General features: G+C 37.9%; 2 pseudogenes; both read right to left on the reverse strand.

Annotated features, from left to right (window-relative positions):
• Positions 1-325: 325 nt before the first annotated feature.
• On the reverse strand, positions 326-2,951 carry LOC112778695 (cationic peroxidase 2-like; annotated as a pseudogene).
• A 1,173-nt stretch (positions 2,952-4,124) lies between these two features.
• On the reverse strand, positions 4,125-6,945 carry LOC112779960 (serine decarboxylase 1-like; annotated as a pseudogene).
• Between the last annotated feature and the right edge of the window lie 9,080 nt (positions 6,946-16,025).

Consider the following 16,025-nt stretch of genomic DNA (forward strand, 5'->3'; position numbering starts at 1 on the left):
TTCATCTCGTCATATAATTTTTCTAATCATTTACATGTGCAAATTAAAACATACTAATATAATAATAGGCATAATAATAATGTGTAATAATACTCTAAACAAATCTACAGGGAAAAAGATACATAAGAGTACCTGAAAATAAGCAAATAAAAAGCATCCATTGTTCACTCCATTCATCAATTACATTTGGCTGTAACATTTCACACGAGAAATATTTGATCATCAATGACCAGCGAAAACTTTCTTTTTTTTTCTTTAAAAAAATAAAAAGATATTATACATACACTTTTGATGATTTGCAAATGAAAACACATATACTATTAAGCTACACATTTATTTGATTGAAGTAGTCAGTTAAAAGCAGAACAATGCAAATATTGCGAATTTCACCATCAGCACCAGTCTTGATTCCAATGTTGCCCATCTTAACCATAGAATTTCCAAACTCAAGGCTGAAAGAAAAGCCAAGCATCTCTCTTAGGCTTAAGTATCTCTGCACAAACATCTTCGTGGAAGCATCATTCCATAGTGCCTCATCTGACTCAAGAATTCCACGTCCATTCCTCAAATTAGCATAGTAAGAAGTATCAAATTTCAGTTGGCTTCCGGTATCTAAGGAAACACGGTTGCTACCTCCACTGTTTTGAGGGCAGAGTGCTTGTAGTTGCGGAACAAATGAAGGGTTAATGGAAGGATCAAGTCCATTTCCGATGAAGTTGTACAATCTGTTGCTGAAGAATTGGCATGCTGCGATACTTATCATATGTCCTCCTGTCCACATACTCATCAAACTTTTTCAGTTAACCATATCAAACTTTTTGTACAAACATGTTTTTTAAATTTGCGTTAAATTTGGATAGAAATTTTTTATTTGTTTAATATTTTTTTTTAAATCAATAAATTTAATCTGTAACAAATACTATATATCCCACAAAATGATTTCTTTCAAAGGTTCAAAAATTTAAACTAACAAAAAAATTATATATATAATTATATCTCTAACAAATATAATATAATCTTAGTATGATTACCTACAAAGGTAATGAGGTCTTTGTGTTGAGGCCCTTTGCTGCAAACTTCTGTTTTTGAACATCAACAGAGTCCGTAGGTGCAGGCAAGTTGTTAACATCCGAAACTTGTGACACACGACCATCTTTACGTCCGGTAGGCACTTGCCAACTCAATCCACCGCTCTACAAACAAAAATATTGTCAATATTGTTACTTGTTCGTTTTAAATAGCTAAAAACTCACGTACAGATGTCTTTATGTAAAGTTGATAGCTAAGAATTAGCAGATGATTTGACAGGTTTAACTAAATTATCATCTAATAACTCTCAACTATCAACTTCACTTAAAATTAACTGTACGTAAATTTTTATCTTTGCTTTAAAATTTTATTTTATTATTGTTGTGTATATATACCAGGAGGACGGAGTCGCGAGCAGCAAGGGCAACAATATCGGCGCAAGACACAACGCCAGGACATGCAGCCTCGAGTTGTGTCTTTGGGTCATCAATGACCTCGAATCTTCTAAGTCCGAGGTTTGCAAATGCTGTTTTCTCGGTGGCAGAGCCGGTAACGAGGACAGAAGCGTCACAACCTTGGACAAAGCAATCATGGAAGTGCATACTGAGTAAGCCAGCAGCTAGAGCAGGGTCGGAGTTAAGATGGGATTGAACCATGGACTTGACAATGGACTCGGCTTTTGGACATGTAGTCACATAGAACGGTACCTTGCCAATACACAATAAGGCAATCATAATGAACCTTTTCTTGATGAAAACAACATCCATTTTGGTAATTAATTAAGTTCAAGTAATAATTATTATTTCCTTTATTATATGTATATGATGAGGATGCTAAGCTAATAACCCGTATGCATGGGAATTGGATGATGATAATATAATAGAATCTTTTATAATCAAATATTAACTAAAATGGAATTTGTTGTTACTTTTTTAGTTCCAAGTTTGTAGTCTTGAATAGTGTAAGGCGTACTTCTAGTTCTAGCTACTTTGACGATAAAGTCAATTATGGATTGTAAGAGATATTAGGTTAAGGATCATGTGAGATGAAATTAGATGAGATTAGGTTAAGTATTCTTCCCTTGCTGATGAGTATAGGTAGTTACTTATAGATGGATAATAATTTGAGCGGAGAGTAGTTATGTTACTATCTTGTAATTACTTAATGAGTAAAGATCAAAGTTTATTTGCTGCATTGGATGGGACATATTATATACATGTTATACAATAGATATTCAGTCAAAAAAAAATTGTTGTTAACGTGTGAAGAATTCATTGAAATAAACTACACACTTTATTTAAAAAAGAGGATGAAATATAAAAGGCTAGCTCCAAAGTTAAAAGGAAAGAAGCAAAAAATCACAAGTGCTTTAACACTAGATCCATATCAGTTGTATATCTTCATTTTTTTTATACTAATACGATTTTTCCAAAGAAAAATAACCTGTTTTATTATGTTGATAAACTTGAATTGAGTGTTATTCCATGCTAGTATTTTAGCGGGATAAGTACTTTTTTCGTCTCCAAGGTCTGGGGTCGAAATCAAAATCGTCCTCGACCTTTTTTTTTTATTAAAATCATCCTCAACATTACAAAACGTTATAAAATCGTCCTTTTTTACTTCAATTTTATTTTTTTTACTAAATTACCCTTCATTATTAAAAAATTATAAAATAAAATAAATATAAATAAATAAATAAATAAAGAAGAAAAGGGAGTGGGGACTGGGGAGAGAAAGAAAAGGGGGGGAGGAGGGGAGAGAGAAGGGAGACCGCCGCCCTGCCCTGCTGCTTTGCCGTCCTGCCGCACCGCACCGCACCGCACCGCACCGCCGCCCTGCCGTCCTGCCGCAACGCACTGCACCGCCGCACTGCCGTCCTGTCGCACCGCACCGCACCACCGCACGACCTTCTCCTTCTCCATACCACCGTACCGCCGCCCTGCCGTCCTGGCGCACCGCACCGCACCGCACCACCGCTTCTTCTTCTTCTTCTTCTTCTTCTTCTTCTGTGAACTGGATTTTTGATGAAATTTGTTGTTGATAAAATTTGTTCTTGCTGAAATTTGAATTTCTGGATTTTTGATGAAATTTGTTGTTGTTGATAAAATCTGTTGATGATGATAATGATGACCATGAAGAGAGGGGCATGAAGAAGCGGGTGGAGGGTTACGGTGAGGGAGTGGGGTGAGGGGGTGGGGGGTTACGGTGAGGGAGTGAGGGGTGGGGGGGTACGGTGAGGGGGTGAGGGAGTGGGGTGAGGGGTGGGGGGGTTATAGTGAGGGGCTTGATGCTGGTGGTGGTGGTGGTAATGTTGGTGTTGATGGTGGTTGTGGTGATATGGTGTTGTTGTTGTTGATGGTGGTTGTGGTGGTATGGTGTTGTTGTTGTTTGGTGGTCTTGGTGGTGGTAGTAGTGGTGGTGGTGGTTGGTGTTGGTGGTGGTGTTGGTGTTGATGGTGGTTGTGGTGGTAATGTTGGTGACAGTGGAGGTGATGGAGTGAGGAAGGTGAAGAGGAGAATGATGATGATGAGGGTATTTTGGTCCAAAAATTCGAAAAAGGATGATTTTAAAGCGTTTTTGAATGTTGAGGATGATTTTAATAAAAAAAAAAGGTCGGGGACGATTTTGATTTCGACCCCAGACCTTGGGGACAAAAAAAGTACTTATCCCTATTTTAGCAGACGTGCATTTTGAAATTTTGATTCTCAAATAATGTTCTATAAAATTACAATAATTAGTTTCTTAAGAATGCATTTTAACATTTTAATTCTCAAGTGATTTTTATAATATTTTATGTTTACAAAATTTTTAAAATATGATAATTTAATCCACTATCGATAGTTTGTTTTATTTCAGCTAAATAGTTAATATATAGATAGCTAAAGAATAAATTCTCTGAATGAATGTTGATAACAAGCTAATATCTAAAAATTCTCTAAGAACTAGTTGCTATCAAGTGCAAATAAAAATGTCAATAATAGGGAAAACTGATAGGTTATCAAGTGCATCAAAATCTCGATAAAACATTGATACATATATGCCCAACCATAAACCAAATAAAACCTTGAACCCAAGATTGGGAACCGTTACAACTTTCACTTGCCCTTATGCAAAGGGCAAAGACAACAGATTTCACCCACTTCTGAGGCAATGCAATATTGTTGAAACTTGCCATCCTTGAAACATTGAGCACGCTCCTCCACAAGCTCGTTCAGAAAACCATCAAGCTTGCCCTTAGTGACGTTTGGCATCACCACCACATGTGCTATGTTTCTCTGGCATGCCAACTGCCACTTCCGTACAAACTCCTCATCATGTGGCCTTTCAAACACAACTGTGATGCTCAGCTCATTAAGCATTGCACCAACTCCGGCCTTCCTAAGGCGGTCCTTGAAGTAGTGTGCATTCCTCAAGCATTTCTACACTTCTTTCTGGAAACCTCTGTATCCTTTCCGGTTAAGGGTATACCAAAGGAATATGGGAGCATGGCCATTCCGGCTACCCATGATTGTGGCATCCCTAGAAGCAAGGTATTCTACATTATTGGAAAGAACATTGATATGCTCTAATGTTGTTATCTGAACACCACAACGCATTGGGCACCCCACAAATTTGTGGCCAGAAACACTAACACTACCAATGGGCTTCTTAAAAGAGACTTTTGGTGCCTGATATTGAAAAATACAAAATAATCAACATCATTGCTTACATAAAAAAAACTCAAAAATAAGATGGTAAGATGTACATCACTAAAGGAATTGGTCTCAAATCTTGTTTTGGCAAGCAATTAAACTTGTAAATTGTTAAATGCAAGACAAACAACAATGAGCTATAATAGCATAGACAAGGTTATGTGCAAGAACTAAAATGCTAGTTGCTGACATGGAAAACAATGAATTACAACAAAAGTAGAATAATACATAGGAGTTCCAATTAGATAACAGAGGGATAGCAAATATGACTTCAACAGCACATGTCTGAAGTTTAAAGATTTTTGGTACCGTGAACAAGAGAAACTTACAAGTTTCACAAAAGGCATCATGAGACCAAACAAGGCCCCATCACAATGGATGTAGAATTTGTCACGTGAAAATCCAGTATCTTCAAGTGTCTTTATCACCAGATCAAGATCATCCACTGCTCCTTTGACAGTTGTACCTGCAAAGTTCCGTCTATATGAGTCAACATCATCAAAGTAAAAAAAAAGGCGGGAGAGGAGGGGCAATAGAGATAAAGAAACTTGCCTATGTTCACATTTACAATAGTTGGCTTATCTTTGTGAAGAAGCAGCTTGGCCTTGAAATCATTACAATCAATCTCTCCGGTATGAAGAGTTAGAATCTTCATACAATCCATTTTGTATATATGTGCAGCTTTAAATACAGAATAATGTGATTCTTGTGAGGCGTACAAAATTCCATCCGGAAGGACCTCTCTCCTGCAAATGTCATATTTAACAATATAATCGTGTTCTTTCCAAATTTGCAAAATGTTGAACAAAGTCAAACTAAAACTAACCCAGCTAGGATGCCATGGAGATTGCCCTCAGTACCACAGTTTGTCATATAGCCCCAGTACTCATCTTTCTCTATTTCCCATAACTGAGCAAACCAGTCCAAAACCCCAACTTCAAACTGTCGGGAGTGGACTCCATAATTGCTTTCAATGAATGGATCTCCCAGGTTGTTTATGGAGAAGTGCTGAAGTTGAGAAAGTGCACCGTAGTCGAAATCCAAATTATAAGGGTAACCTGGCATAGATTGTTCACAAATTACATACGAGTATATGACTATATGAGATAGCCTATAAACTCCATAGGTTAAAAGAATGAATATAGGCCTTGAAATGCTACACATCTTCTAGGTAATTTTTGCACAAAATGGAAGCCAGAATAATATAGATGCGTTAATGAATTGTAATGGATCATAAACATTTTTCGTTTCCCTCTAACTAGTGAAAAAAGCACTCTTCATGTAATAGACATGAAGACTTCTTTTGTCATACGTGATTGAATGCTTCATCTACTTCCTCACACAGGCACAGCAGCCTTAAATGCATCTCATTCTTCGCCAAAACATTAAACATAAAACAATCTCAACTACAAATGAAGGATAGCTAAAACGCACATTGTGGGTTGGACAACGAACAAGTTTGTATGCACCACCACTATCAAATCTCAATTATGATTTTTACTCACTTTGTTTTTTTAAAGAAAAAATTAAAAAATGTTACATTATATTTGTTGCCTTCAAATGAAACCACCCGGATAATTATAAAAACATATCAATAAAAACTCAGCAGCTGGAATACTAGGCAAACAGAGGATAACTGGGAAGCAGGTGAGGTTAAACATGTAGTATAAGTTGGTGCCAAGTATTGTGTGGGTGCTGATGCTTGGTTGGTATTACCATCAAGTTAACAAACTTTCTTGTATGTCAAGTCAGAAATCACAGGGCCGAACGTTGCATAGAAATGAACAGAATTACAAAAATACTAGTTGGAACAAACAAAAGCAACGATGATATCCTATCATGAAGCATTTGCTTTTGTGCTAAATGCAACAAGGAAAATGCAATCAAGAAAGCAGTAAGATTAAAAGAGCAAATGCTATCAAACCTAAATGATGTTTTGTCCTTTCAGTCAATGATTTTTTGTATTTGGACAATACACTTGCCATGTAAGCATCCCTTTCCCCTGTAATCTCATCATCTGCATCAGGTTCTGTAACTTCTAGACACTGTGTGTGAACATTTTTTCCCAGTACTATAGCTCTTTTCACGTTCTCACTTTCTGCAACTGTGGGTGGCACAGGTTCTTTGATCACAGCTGACGCATCGAAATCCTCGGGCAATGGTTCAACTATTCCGTTGGTGCCCAAATGGCCACTTCCAACCATTTTGATGCTTGCAACACAAGATTACCTGTAAAAGATGGAGTCCAGGAGTGAATTGAGCAACAAAGTCCATGGTTAAATAAAGCAGCCATCCCTATTTTCCTTTTAGTGAAAACATTTACCAATTTCTATACACAAAAAGGATGCCAGACCAAATCACGATTACCACCAATACAGGAAACTCACGCAAATCTCTTCATTTCATATACATTATTTGAGTCATTTATATACAGAATATAAAAATTATTAAATTATGAAATAAATGAAGATCACAAAGATTTATGGAAAGACGTACAAATTCCAAGGTTGCGAGAACCATACCGGTCAATAAACCGGTGAAGTTACTGGTTTAATGGTTCATTGGTTCGACCGAGGTTCAACTGAGGTTCAACCAGTTTACTGAAACATAAAATAAAATTATTATAAACCTATATATAATTTAAAATATATAAATTTAATAATTTCTAACTTAATAAAATTCAAAATTTCATAATTTCACATCATAAATTATTCATAATTTAATATTAGAAGCTCACATACAACTTAAAACATCAAAGTTTGTAACTAAAAACAACCAAAACACACGTAGTGACAAACACAATGTTCTACTTTTAAAAGAAACATTAACAAACAAGTTTTCGACTAATCAAAGACACAACTCATCAAATTTTCCTGATCATAGTAAAATATTGCGAAGCTGGATCAGATTTTTCTCGAGAAGAACCAGTTTGGGATTCTTAGACAGCATTGATAGCATTGTCTTGTGGCGGTTGATCACTTTATGATTGTTCCATCTTTAATATACAACAAAAACAACCATAAACAAAATTAACTCGGCAAACAAATTTGACCGAATCATGAACAAAATTAACTCAGCAAATAAAATGATTCTAAGTCACAGCAAACAAAATTTAAAATCCAACTAACAACAATCATGAACAAAATTAAGTAATTAACCAAACTAAATGATTCCTACTTCCTAGTCACAGAGGATAAGATATTCAGAACAAAAAATCATGAACAAATCAGAAGTGCTTGACAGTGACGGAGGCACGGCGAACACGGAGAGAGCGCTCTCGAACAGAGGAGACGACGTCAAGCTCCTGCGACGGCGCCGAGCTCATGCACGATGCCTATACATGAGACGGGGCTTCGGGGTTGAGGTGGTTGCGGTGGTTGACGTGGTTGTGGGGCTGCGGTGGCTGTGGGCGGCGGTGCTGGGACAATGGGTGGCTAGGGATTGAGGACTTGATTTTTTCTTCCAATTTCAGAGAGGAATGGGGCTGCGGGGCATTGGGGACTTGGGGTAATGGGTAGTTGATTTACACTCTGTTTGTTTCGAAGGAATATGGAGAGAAAGAAAATGGATGGAAAATCAACTTTTCCATTGTTTGGATCACTAGAGAAAATGGAGAGGAAAAGAAAAAAGCAAGGTTCTGAAAACTGGACCGGTCATCAAACCGTTTTAATCACTGGTTCACAGGTTTACTGGTCCAACCAGTCTAACCGGTGGTTCAACCGAAAAAATTGTTTTAGAACAGCAATGTATGATGGAAAGGGAAGATTGTTGGCTATTTGTCCATAGTTGATTCTAAAATCAGAACCACTTGTCTGTATAAAACTATAAATGTCTCTTGAGAAAAATATAGTTTTGAAATATCAGAAAAATAAAATGCTTAAATTCCTATGCTGAATAAGAAGAATAAGTACACAACCAAATTGATAGAATCATAAAACTAAAATGAATAATATATAAATTAATTAATGGTTTTTGATTCCTCTGAGGATGCAATGTAGTTTCTCTTTCATTCCATGAAGCTAAGAAGGAATAACATTCTGATCACTAAACAACTAGACTAGAATGTTCCATTAGCAAGAAAACATAGACAGAAACAGAATAAGATTACCCCAGATAACAAAATCAGTTTTTTTCATCAACTTTGTGTGGAATCAAAAGAGAATCATGCAGAAGTATACAAGTTACACACCAGAAATAGTGAGAAGCAGCATAAGCAGTTTGAAGTAGGAGGAATTGAATAAATTTGCATGGCCTTGACATGACTTTGACTAATAACACATAAAAATATGCATTGAAAAAGTACAAAATTTCAATAAACATTACTAAACAGAGGCAAGAAAGAACAATCATCATTCAGCAACAAACATTACAAACAGCAACAAGTAATCACACTATTACCAAATTCAAAAAGAATGAAAACCAGATAACCCCAATCATAAACACCATTACCAAATTAAATAAAAAATCAACCAAAAATCACCTTGCAAATCAAAAACTCAATCTCTTGAACTCAATAATTACATCAGTTATCTAACTAAATAATTGCATCACAGTTATCATAAACTGATTTCAAAGCCTAGAAGCAGAGTGAAATTAAAAACATGAAGCATATAATAAATCAAAAGATCACCAATTGCAAATTTTTTAATAAGAACAGAAGTTAAGAACAATTAAAAATGAAAAAAGATTCAAAAGTTTTCAACCCAATTTTAATAAAGCTCATCACAATGATTAACAACAACAAAAAGGACTGAAGGAACAGTGAATCAGTAACACGCAGTGCAAATTTAAAATTTAAGTTATCAATTTAAAATTTATCATCAAATACAATCAGTGAGCAAAACCAATCAACCAAGCACTGACTGAGTATTCTGTTCTGTTTCTGTGACTGGGAAGCAACAAATTCATCAACAAACTCAAGTTACAGCAACAAATTTAACAAATCCAAGTAAAGTATCGATTTACAGCAACATTTAGATTAGCAACAAGGCAAATTTGATTAGCAATTCAGCAACATGCAAAAATACAGGGAGAAAGGAAATCTTAAAAGAGAAAACAGGGAAGCGATGGTGCAGGGACTCACCAACGGTCGACGGCGAGTCGGCGATGTAACACCCTAACTATCAAAATGTCACGCTTCCGGCTGCGGCCCTCTGATAGCTCGAGTATTACCACGACTCTTATAATATTTAAGATTAAAATATGAGCCTGTTTAAAACTTAAAACCGCATAACATTTCGATAACTCTTTTTTTTTTTTTGTGAAAACCTAAACATACATGTACATGCAAAATCAGATACAACTTTAAGATATATATATATATATATACACACACTAATTTACAAATATACATATCATAATTTTCTATCCCTCTTACAAACATAATAAAGATAAAGGCGAGGGAAAATAATAGCTACGGTAATACAAAAGGACCGAATAAACAGAAAATAAACATAACTCTCCTGAAGCTTCGTCTTCCATATCCTGAAAAGGAATAACCTGTAGGGGAGTGAGAACGTCGTCCTCGCTTGTTCTCACTATAGGATTACAGAAATTGCTATAACAAGATACGTAAAGATAAAATCATTCTTAGAGTTCAGTGATCATTGCTCGTCTTATGAGTCCTTCCAAAAACCATAGGTTCACATTCGTAATCCAAAAAATTCCTTTTTGAAAACTTGCTAAATTTCTCAAATATTCTAAAACAAAACCTTTTTCCTTTCTTAAAGAAAATGTCTGAAAAGTTTTTCCTAGACCGCAACCATGAAAGCAGTTACCAACGCGGTATAAATGATCATCCCGTTCCAAGCATAGGTTTATTAAGTCTATACTGAACCGATCAGATACTTTATACAGAACTAGGACTCAATATACCAATCACGGCCTCAAGCCCATCCAATCCAACACGGCCCCCGGCCCAAACAGCTCAATCAGCAACTAACTCATCACAAACCAATCAATTCAAACACAATCACAATTAATGTGGTTCAAGCACAATCAAGAGCAATTACAACAAGTATAACAGTTAGCAGTTAACATAAGTATTCACATAGGCAAACCAAATACAATATGCACACCCAAACAATATCACATAGATGCAAATGATGAATGCCTGTCCTACTGGCTGTGATATCACATTGTCGGTTCAATTGCCAACCCGACACATTCCCATGGGAATGTTGCCCTTCGGTCACGTATAAATGGGAACCCTCTGGGATAACGTGCCCGCCACACGGTCCAGGATGTTAGTGCCTGCACACTCCTGTGATCCAAAAGGATGTGAGCGGGATACTTTGCCTCCGACCTCACATCTACACGTAAGCGGGATTAACCACCGTCCTTACGCGAGCGCCGCAACCTCGACAAGCGGGATTAACCACCGTCCTTGCCAGGTGCAAGCGACTTATCAACAATCTCGTCAATTATCAAATCTCTCAGCATAAGCGGGACGAACCCGGCCCTTACGCCTACCAAACAATAACTCATCAATCTTGATGATATCCACAATCAATCAGGCTCAATACCTTATTTCAAAATCATTCTTGGCCCATTTACTTTTAAATAACAAACGTAGTCAAATCACATCTAGCCAAGAATCACTTTTCAAAACAGAGCCACTTTCCACATCTTTCCAACACTTCCAAAATTCTCAAAACCATGCCAAGTTCAAAATCTCTTTGAAAGACTCAATCATTCATTTCTAAATCAAGATTTGGTCGTAAGATTCCTCAGCAGAGTCCCGAGACTTCAGGGGAGAATAACCTAACTCATTTCTTAAATTCCTTGAAAACCTCCGAAACTTTAACTTCTTGAGTTGAATAAATAGAATAGGGTTTAAACCCAAAACCAAATCGTATTTCCAATTATGTCGAACCAATTTCAAGACCAACCAAACTTAAGCCAAAACCAATTTCAGTTTCATTCTTAAATCTGTTTCCAAGGGCTCGGGAAGTGTTTCAATTTTGATAAATCAAAGTTCCAGAAAATACTTCAAGCTCTTCCTAAATGTCGTAAAGTGAAATAGATTAATTGAAAACCAGGTTTATTTTAAATCCATTAAAACCCCTCCAAAATCTGTTTATGTAAATCAAATTCCAAAACATAAAAAAATTTCATATTTAAATTGATTTTTAAGGCATAACTCCTTTCTTAATAATTACATCAAAAATATAGAGATTTTCCTAATAAGACAAGTTCAAACATAATTTATTTCTCAAACATTTAAGTCAAGCATAATTTATTCTTTTCCAAAATAACAATTCAATCAAAATCTCAGATTTTCTAGAAATTTCGGCAGCATCTCCCCTAAAACTTGGACTTTGCCACCCTTTCCGGGTCCCAACAAAACCAATCATCAACTCTTTCTAACAGGTTCAAGACCAAATCAGTTTCCAATAAAACAAAACTCAACTTTCAAATTATCAAAAATCATTCAAATCAACCAATCCAGAAATCTCTAATTTATCAAAATCATACATTGTTACAATCAAACAGGCAACCATATTCATTCAAGATAAAACCAGACAATTCATAAGACTCACATAACCACCAAAAATACATTTTGTACAGCATATCTATTTATAACAATTTCTAATTTAAATAAAACTAGTTTGTACAAAAGCCCCTACCTCAAAACGCATAACCATAACCCAAACGCGTCACAGAGTCCTTTTCGCCTCAACCCGAACTGACGGCAACCAAAACCTCAGCTCCCAGCCACTTTCGCAATAACCATAGCAACTCTAATCGCAACATATAACAACCGAAACTCAATCGTATAGCGATTAATGCCACAAACCTCAGCATATGATAACAGAACAGTAACTAAAGGGCTTTCAAATCGAAAACGCTCACCGAACGAAGAAGGAGCAGCTGAACCAAAATAGCGGCGATCTCTGAACCGGTTCGGCGGCAGCCCGGCAGCCACCTCAAGTAGCAGCGGCGACCGCACTCCGGCAATGGCGCCTGGAACCCACATACAGAGACGTTAAAGCTTCCAGAATCTTAAACGAATGAAGACCAAATTCAAAAACCCTTACCGGCGACGGCAGCGGGGTTTTCCGGCGGCCAGAGGTGCAACGGCCATGGCTGACGGCGATGCGAGCTCCATCAATGGCGGCTTGGACCACAGGAACCCAGGCAGCGGCGACGGCAACCACCGAATCGGCACTCACGGCACGACAACGGCGGAAGAAGGTCTCCCTCCGCGCATCCCCCTCTCTCTGTGCGCGAGAATGCGAAGGTGGCCGCGCGGCTCCTCTGCAACAACGGCGGCCACTCCCTTGTTTGGCGCGGCGGCGGCCAGGGACTGGGTGCGGCTCTCTCCTTCGTGACCTCCTCTCTCTCGCCTGAGTTCTGACCCGCAACGGCGTCGTCTTCAACGGGCAGCAGCGGAGTTGGGAGAAGCTGCGGCGACAGCAGCTCTCGGTTCGTGGGTCACCAAGGACGGCGACGCGGCTCGAAGCCCCAGGGACGGCAGCGACAAGGCGCGACTTCGGCCCCTCTTCGGCGCCTCTTCTTTGTGACGGTGGTAGCAGCGGAAATGGGTTCGACTGCGAGGCGTGGTGGCACGGAGGCGAGGCAGCAGACGTGATCGACCGTGGCGGCAGCAACTCCTTCCTCTGGCCGGCGCGCTTTCCTCCCTCTCTTAATCTGCAACTCAGCCTCTCTCTCTCTCTCTCTCTCTCTCTCTCTATTCTGTTCGTTCCTTTCTTCCATGGAAAGGGAAAAAGGAGAATCGTGTGCTGCTGCTGCTGCTTTGGGGGGAAAAGGGATGAAAGGGGTAAGGGTCTGCTGCTGTGGCTGTGTGTGTGTGTGGGGGGGTGAAGGGAACCGGGTCGGGTACGGGTCACTGGGTTAGGGTTTCTCTTTTTGAAAATTGGGATCAGGGACATTTTAGTAATTTCACTTAAAAATAGGGATAATATAGTAATTAGAAATAAATTCTAAATCAACAAAATTAATGTATAGAAATACTATTTGCTCCTCAATTTTTACAAATTATTTTCCATAAAATGTCCCAACCAAATAATTAGAAGTAATATATTTAATTTTCTTCATTTTCCAAAATAGCAGTACTAATATTTAAAATATTAATCATTCAATTCAAATCATATAAAATTCTTATTATTTCATAACTAACAACTTTATAATTCAAATATAGAAAATAATTGTAAAATTGGATAATAACCATAACTTATCTCAAATTCAATAAATCAAAACTTGCCTTAATTATCTTTAATAAAATAATTTTTGAAATTAAGGCTATAAATAACTATATGATTTGAGACTTGATCATAAAAAGACTTTTCAAAGGTTCTGGGTCTTACATTCTACCCACCTTATAAAAATTTTCGCCCTCGAAAATTGATACAAAACAAAAGAAATTTCATATCAGTTCACCCTTGAACACATTTAAGGAAGAAGCAAAAATATCTCAAAATATAAACATATATACGATTTTCAAATACTTTGATTGTCATATGTATAAGGATGCAAAGGTAGAAGTGTGAGTGCAAAGCAAACATTACGAGGTAGGCTCAATGCAAAAGGTGACATGGGTCAAACATGTGATAGTAAGGCAAGGCATTGAAGGTTATAAAACAGGATGAGTTTACAACGACGTGCTCAACATCCTCACACTAATCTCATCTCAACCTCAAAGCTTCAACCTTCTAACTCCATTAAGCACTTTACAATCCCCATATCCGATCACAAGCTTGACAACCGCAACCCGTTCGCAAGGAACAAAAGACCCACAACTCATAACGTTGTACACTTACCGCTTCACCTCCCATATACACATATCACGTCTTAAAGAACTAACGCATCGCGTTACTACGTCTACAAGTCGCACGTGATATCAAAATAATTCTCGAGTTTACTCAGAAAGATAAAAGACTTTGAAAAAGAAGGACAAGTGATAAGCAGATATTTTATACGCTTTTTGGGGATAATTTCATATAGTTTTGAGTATGTTTTAGTTAGTTTTTGGTCTATTTTTATTAGTTTTTAGGAAAAATTTATATTTCTGGACTTTACTATGAGTTGTGTGTTTTTCTATAATTTCAGGTATTTTTCTGGCTGAAATTGAAGGAGCTGAACAAAAATCTGATTCAGGCTGAAAAAGGACTGCTGATGCTGTTGGATTCTGACCTCCCTGCACTCAAAGTGGATTTTCTGGAGCTACAGAACTCGAAATGGCGTGCTTCCAATTGCGTTGGAAAGTAGACATCCAGGGCTTTCCAGCAATATATAATAGTCCATACTTTGCACAAGAATAGACGACGTAAACTGGCGTTCAACGCCAGTCCTCTGCCCAATTCTGGCGTCCAGCGCCAGAAAAGGATCAAAAGCTGGAGTTGAACGCCCAAACTGGCATAAAAACTGGCGTTCAACTCCACAAATGGCCTCTGCACGTGAATTGCTTAAGTCTCAGCCCCAGCACACACCAAGTGGGCCCCAGAAGTGGATCTCTGCATCATCCATCATAGTTTATCCAATTTTTGTAAACCTAGGCTACTAGTTTAGTATTTAAACAACTTTTAGAGACTTATTTTGTATCTCATGACATTTCAGATCTAAACTTTGTATTTTTTGACGGCATGAGTCTCTAAACCCCATTGTTGGGGGTGAGGAGCTCTGCTGTGTCTCGATGAATTAATGCAAGTATCTCTGTTTTCCATTCAAACACGCTTGTTCCTATCTAAGATGTTCATTCGCGCTTAACTGTGATGGAGGTGATGATCTGTGACACTCATCACCTTCCTCAAATCATGAACGTGTGCCTGACAACCACCTCCGTTCTATATCCGATTGAATGAGTATCTCTTAGATTCCTTAATCAGAATCTCCGTGGTATAAGCTAGAACTGATGGCAGCATTCATGAGAATCCGGAAAGTCTAAACCTTGTCCGTGGTATTCCGAGTAGGATTCAAGGATTGAATGACTGTGATGAGCTTCAAACTCCTGAAGGCTGGGCGTTAGTGACAGATGCAAAAGGATAGTAAATCCTATTCCAACCGGATCGAGAACCAACCGGTGATTAGCCGTGCTGTGACAGAGCGCGTGAGCGTAGTTTTCACTGGAAGGATGGATGGTAGCCATTGACAACGATGATCCACCAATACACAGCTTGCCATAGGAGGACGTGCGTGCGTGAACAAGAAGACAGAGGAAAGCAGAGATTCAGAAGACCAAGCATCTCCAAAACTCCAACATATTCTCCATTACTGCATAACAAGTAACCTTTAATCCATGCTCTATTGTTTATTTGCAATTCAACTGCTAAACATAATTGACTT

This window comes from Arachis hypogaea, chromosome 19, assembly GCF_003086295.3.
Source record: "Arachis hypogaea cultivar Tifrunner chromosome 19, arahy.Tifrunner.gnm2.J5K5, whole genome shotgun sequence".
Taxonomy (NCBI): domain Eukaryota; kingdom Viridiplantae; phylum Streptophyta; class Magnoliopsida; order Fabales; family Fabaceae; genus Arachis; species Arachis hypogaea.